The 6,810-nt window shown below is 38.6% G+C and overlaps 1 pseudogene; it reads left to right on the top strand.

Annotated features, from left to right (window-relative positions):
• Positions 1 to 277: 277 nt before the first annotated feature.
• Positions 278 to 3,222, top strand: LOC141251465 (uncharacterized; annotated as a pseudogene).
• Positions 3,223 to 6,810: the final 3,588 nt, after the last annotated feature.

Genomic DNA, 6,810 nt, shown 5'->3' on the forward strand with positions numbered 1-6,810 from the left:
GAATCCTAAAAATGAAATGGTATATTCTCTATGTTAAGCTATGATATTTCATGATTAGTAGATTACAAAAAAATAAAAATAAAAAAAAGAAATAGCAGCTTATTTCCAAATTTTGAAAGAGAAAATAAAATAAAATTATGGTGCGAAATTAACAGAATTACCTGTTCCATTCACACCACAGGCTGCTGGAAGCGTGGGGGTATCTACTTCACACGACTCTCACTGCTCGTCGGCTCCCCAATTCCTCGGCAATTCACCGATTTCGCACTCGAAGTCCATGGCGATGCTACTGAATTACACGCCGCCTTCCGTTTACCGTCAATCGTTATCCAGCCGAATAATCCCCAAATCTAATTTCTGCGTTCGAGCATCCACCGATGTTGGCTCAAAGGGAAGTCCCGGCGCAGGAGCTGCAACGCCAGCGCCTACCTTCTCTCCACCGCCGAATTTCAAGCCGCCAGAACCGAAACGGTTCGGTGTCCGCCCTGATAAGATTTTCGACATACTTGGGGCTTCCCTTGCTTTTGTTTTTCCGGTTAGGAACCGGTGTCTTCGTTTCCGGGTACTCAATTTTTCGATGTTCTTCATTACATTTTCCTGTATGAGGGTTTCTGATTGTTGAAATATGATAGTGTGATTCAGACTTTATGATTAGGAATGTCACTACTTCATTTGATGTTTGGCACTGTATTAGGGTTTTAATTATTTGGAGTCCATTGCAGGTACTCTGGAGCTTTTGTGTCCAAGGATGAAATTCCGGCTGGACAATATGCTCTTGAGTTTGCTGGTAATCTTCTTATGCCTCGAGATCAGCCAACATTTCAGTTGCATCTGTTGTTTCATGGTTTAATATATTCGTTAAGGCTATAAGAATGATAATAGCATTGAACAATAGGTTTTTCAAGCATGTATGCTATGAAAAAATTTCACCATAGTTACTAATTCTCATAGAATTGCTGGAAAACCTTATTCCTATCCCTTTATATATCTTTTTGGTGTAGCTCTGAATGCATTATCTCATTAATGAATCTGTTTCTTGAGAAAAAGGCGTCACAGTGAAGGAAACGTGTAGCTTAGGTCCACGTCCAGAAAAACCAATTGAGATATACGAGTTTGAGAGGTAACCATGTCATATCACTCTTGCAGACCCATATTCTTGATAACATCGCTGACACTTTTTTTTTTTCTCTTGCTGCCTCTTGGATATGGAATATATGGCAAATTCAGTTGTCCGTTCTGCCGAAAGGTATCACTTGATTTTTTTTCTTTCTAATTTGTTTTATTCACTTGGCATGAATTCCTCTTGAACATTGTATAGCCATGTTTCAACTTGGTCTGAGCTGCCATTCTACAAAACATGACCTAGAATATCTTAGAATCCGATGGTCTTATATATAGATGAGAATCATGAGAGTTAAACTGGTCGGAGTTGTTTTATTTTCATATTCTTGATTGTAATGTTTGATGCTCTAGTAAAATATTGCCATTTTCAGGTTAGAGAAATTGTTGCAGTACTGGATTTGGATGTTCTATTCTACCCGTGCCCTAGAAATGGTCCAAACTTTCGTCCCAAAGCTGGTCAAATGGGTGGAAAGCAGCAATTCCCATACATGGTTTGATATACGCTCTTAATTCTTAATGTATTCTGTTTATAGCACGATTAGCATCCCAATTTCATATTAAAAATTAACAGCATTTGATATTTGTTTGTAACACATCCACCTCTTCCCTAATTGTAGATTTTAAGGTTATTTCAGCAAGATATTAAGGTTAGCGAAATATAAAAGGGGTTAAGATAGGATTTCCTTTTATGTTCTGAACCTCTAAAGCTACTTAAAGTTTCAACTGTCTCAGTGGTTCCTTCCTCTATAACTAATTAAGCTTTATTTCATTATTGAGTCTGACACTCAGAATGTGGGACAAAGAAGTTGTAGTAACAGAAGTCGTAATTTAATATCATCATTAATTAGCTTTAGTGACTATGTCGTGCAACGTGTTTTTCCGTAAACTAACACCAGTGTTTGTTTTTCATTTACAGTGATTTTCCTTGTCTCTCTTAGGTTATTCTCTTGAAAGTAAAATTCTGCAAATGAAGCTTCAATAATCCTGAACCTCGTTCTGCATCAACAAATTTTGCATAATATCCTAGTTGTTCCAAATCTATACCTTATTTTCTATTTACTGCAGGTGGACCCAAATACTGGAGCTAAAATGTATGAATCTGACGATATCATCAAGTACTTGGTTGAAAAATACGGTGTGTGACATATTAACGTTCATGTTACACTTCAATAGTTTTAGGAAAGCTATGGTATACTCTTATTTTCGAGTTACAGTAGCAATTTTAATTGTCTGTCATAAATTTGAGGCAATATTTTTTCCGTTTCATTCCTTGTAAAACTGTGCTCCATTGATTTCATGCTGTTTTTTTCTTTCTTTCAGGTGATGGTAAAGTCCCTTTTATGTTGTCACTCGGTCTATTAACGGTTCGCATCTTGTCTACTTCTTCACAATGCAACTTCTCTAATTCTTACATCACCTCCAAATATGAAGCTTGAATTTTATTTAATTTTGCAGACTTTGACTGAAGGCTTTGCTATGATTGGTCGAATGGGCCGAGTATGATCTTATAATTCCTGTTAGCTAAACATCATCTTATATATATCAGTTAATCACTCATTAAATCATTTCTTTCTTGTATTTCCTCTTCAGGGATCGATTTATACTCCAGCTAAATTGCCACCCAAACCACTTGAAATATGGGCCTATGAGGTTATTCTATGCATTATTCTTTTACCTCACTATGTAAAGTTTTCTTAAACTGTGATGTAATATTCTCAGGGTTCTCCCTTTTGCAAAGTTGTACGCGAGGTCCTTGTTGAACTCGAACTGCCACATATACAGCATAGGTATGAACTATTACTCAAGTTATGTCCTTTCTATGGATATTATATGAGAACTTTGTTCAATCTGTTTCTTATTGCAGCTGCGCACGCGGTAGTCCTAAAAGACAGATATTATACGAGAGAGTAGGCCGTTTTCAGGTACTTTATATGTCTCAAAATATAAACATGAATGCTCATATTCAAATTGATCATATTAGTGATGGAATTCATGTGTCCATCAACTTAGGTACCTTTCTTGGAGGATCCTAATACAGGAATCCAGATGTTTGAGAGTGCCGAAATTGTTGAGTACTTACGAGCAACTTATGCTATTTGATCGAGCGCTCCATTTTGTATACATCTACATAGGTCTAGTGGCTCTAGTCATAAACAACATAGTGAAGCAAATATCATGTACTTGACTAGGTATTGTAATACAAGCTCACCCAAATGAAGAACACTTTAAAGCTCAAACTTACCAAAATGTTTGTTCTAGAATGCTGAGAATTAGTTATATCCATGAGAAGTGAGTGTCATTGTCTAAAGGTCAGACAGACATGACAACTAAAAGTTAGAGGTAAGCAACTCCACATGCTTGGATATAACTTCATCTAAGTGGGAATTTCAATTATCAGCCACTCTTCATTATACAGTGTGGGTGTAAAAGCAGTGGCTGGTAATTGAGTTATGGAGTCCAATGCCAATCTTCCTTTACTTGCATGTGCCTCTTCTTTGGTATCTACCTCCATCTTTTATATCTAAATATAAAATTCTTGAAAAATCTTACCATGAAGCTCATTACAAATCCAAACCACAGAGCTATTCTGTCCAAGAAATACCCATTAAAGAATATCAAATTAGAGTCTTGCCCTAGAATATACCCGATCTATCCGTAGGAAGATGATGCAGTCGGAATCACGAAACAAAATTTATAAGCTATAAACCTGACAGATAAAATTCTAGTGGATCATCCCAAAAAGTGTTTAAATAATGAAAATATTTTTCTAATGCAAAAAGCATCCAACACAGATATGGAAAACAAATTCCTTAAAATACTACAATTATTGTTTACAGACCTAAAACGAACTCGTATGACCTAAAAACCACATCTCATGAGATTGTGATTTTGATTTGTTGGCCCGATCTCTATTCAAAAAGGTATAATAATATTCATTCTAACATTGAACACCGAGCTAAGCAAATCTTGCCGAATTTTTCGAAGAGACTTGTTTTTTGATACGTGGAGTCAACCTTCCTATATCAAAAAGTATGATTAGGTGCACATGTGGAATAAGGCCATTACATAAGAGTTGGGTTGATTAACATTGTTAAGTCAAAATAATGGGCAAAGGTCATATATCATTGAAGAATGTTGGCCCAGATCAAGTCTAAGTTGTACACAAATTGGTGGAGAAAGATTAGGTTTTAGAGGGTTGTAGATCAATTTAGATTAAGAGATAAGAGAATAGACGTTGAAGAATGTGATTTTGAAGCATCGAGTGACTCTAAGTATGGGAGCTAGCTCTATCACGTAGAGAAGAGTTGAGTACGTGAGGATGTCCCATCCTAATAAAGAGTGAGGTAAGCTAATGGGTTCTTTTCTAAAACCAATCAATTATAAAAACAATTCTAATTGTATATGTAATTGACAAGTCGTTCCTCCACTTTAGAGTAATTCTTCAACACAATTGAACTCAGAGCATAAAATAGTAGAGCATTAGTGTTAGAAGAGTTGATAATGAGGTCTTGGGCGGTAAAGACTAGGCCCATTTGTTGATGGTGATGAGCACTAAGAAGCAAGCGAGCGAGGTGAAGTATAGAGGGGACCTAGTTATCCATAGAGACCACTACTAGACACTAGACATGCAACAGCTACAACCACGATTTGTGATCTGTATTGTGAATGATTTGTGTTTCTGATGCATGACATATCTAAGGAAGCTTTATCTTATGTGTTCTCTACCTTTCAAACTATGGATTCAATTTTCCGAGTGTGACTGTGTCTAGTGAGGAAGTTACTAAAGCAAGAATTATGAAGGTTTTTTTTTTCAATCTAGCCAATGCCATCGCACCCTATTGGATCGGTGATTATGTCAAATTACATGGGCCCTACGTCCAACACGGACAAGGGGTCGTGCATGTACGCGCGCATTAGCGCAGTCCGACTAACATACAAGCCCTATGGGATTCCATCCTATAACCAATTGGCAATAGGAGGAGTAATCCATGGGCTTATATAGTGGGTTCTTTATTTCCCAACTTCCGATTTGTGATACTATTTCAACAGATTACTATAAAATATCAAGGATGTGGGTTCGAGGCTTGTACATCCTCTTTGTAAAGGGTAGGGGATTGTCTTTATAAAGAAATTTCCGGTTCAAAAAAGGCTTTCTTCAATCTATCCCACTCTTTTTTTTCCCGCCAAATGGTAAAGAATTATATTAAAACATCAAGACAACTATACATCAGGTTGCACACAATCGCCTAACCAAAGCTAGTCCCCGCCTACTCCTAATATTTAGCTTATGAATAAGCCTGAATTTACAAATCGAAACAATCTCAGCAACAATCGCAGGAATATTCAAACTAGCATTTCTAAAGATGATATTGTTTCTAGCAATCCAAATATGATAGATAGTTCCCATAATAGCAAGTAAGCGGCTTGTGTAGATAGTGTTATTATGCCTGGAGTCCGAATCAAACCAAGTCCACCAAGCCATGAGGGAGGTCTGACATTGATGAACCTACTGCCACGCCATAACCTGCCGCATAATAGTCTGTGAAACATGACAATCAAACCAAAGGTGCTCCTCAGTTTCCGGCGCCAAGTGACAAAGTACACACATAGGAGAGGGAAGAGTGTTCCAACGTGCGAGCTTTGCGGCTGTAGGAAGACGCAAAAGAGTGGCTAACCAGCAGACGAACGCCCACTTACGGGGCTGAATACCCGACCAAATGATCTCACACCAAGGGGATAGGCTGACCGGGTGGGCGAAAAGTACTATAGATGGCGTGCAAGTGAGGCTTACCGGACGCAGTAATCCAATCTACCGGATCAACATGATGAACAACAGCTATCCGAAGCATATCATCCTTGACATGGATTATAGCATGACAAATAGCGGATTGAGTAGACGAGCGGACAAGGTTCCAAACAGACCCATAGCGGGTGACATTCCGAGCAAACCAGAGATACCATAAACCCGGTCTAGCAAATTGGATATCAAGCACAAGAGAAAACAAGCTCGTTTATTCCACGAGAGTAGTTCCTTGAAATTAAGGCCACCAGAAGCTTGATCACGACACAATTTATGCCAAGCCACAAGAGCACGCTTAGAACCGATATCCCTAGACCATAGATAGGAACGTAGCAGGGAGACAATCTGGGTAATGACACCTTTAGGGAAAAGCAAAACCTGCATCCAAACCCATAAATCTTCTCGAGCACAACGCTAATGATCTGTTGTCTACCAGCGTGCGACAAATGACACGCTTGCCGTCCGGAAATAGCACTCTGAAGTCTGTCTGACAACGGCTTATAGTCACCTTTCCGAAGCCATTTAGAATGAAGCGGTAGACCAAGATAGCGGGATAGGAACTGACCCACACGGAAACCCATAAAGTCAGCAAGAGAAGTTTGATCAGAAGCAGATACACCCCCGAACATCATGTAGGACTTGCCAGGATTGACAGCTAAACCAGTATCAGCAGCAAAAGAAATAAGCTCACGCTTGATCAAACTCAAGTGGATTTCCGCGGCTTACAGAAAAGGAGAACATCATCAGCATATGCAAGAGAGATCAATTGAAGATGCTTACAACGGGGGTGGAAGAAGAAGCCTCTATTATTGCTAGCCCGAATCAGACTTCTATTGAACACCTCCATAACAAGAACAAACAAGTAAGGAGAAAGAGGGTCGCTCTGC

This window comes from Phyllobates terribilis, unplaced genomic scaffold, assembly GCF_046119375.1.
Source record: "Phyllobates terribilis strain yellow unplaced genomic scaffold, ASM4611937v1 Scaffold_7086__1_contigs__length_40065, whole genome shotgun sequence".
NCBI lineage: Eukaryota > Metazoa > Chordata > Amphibia > Anura > Dendrobatidae > Phyllobates > Phyllobates terribilis.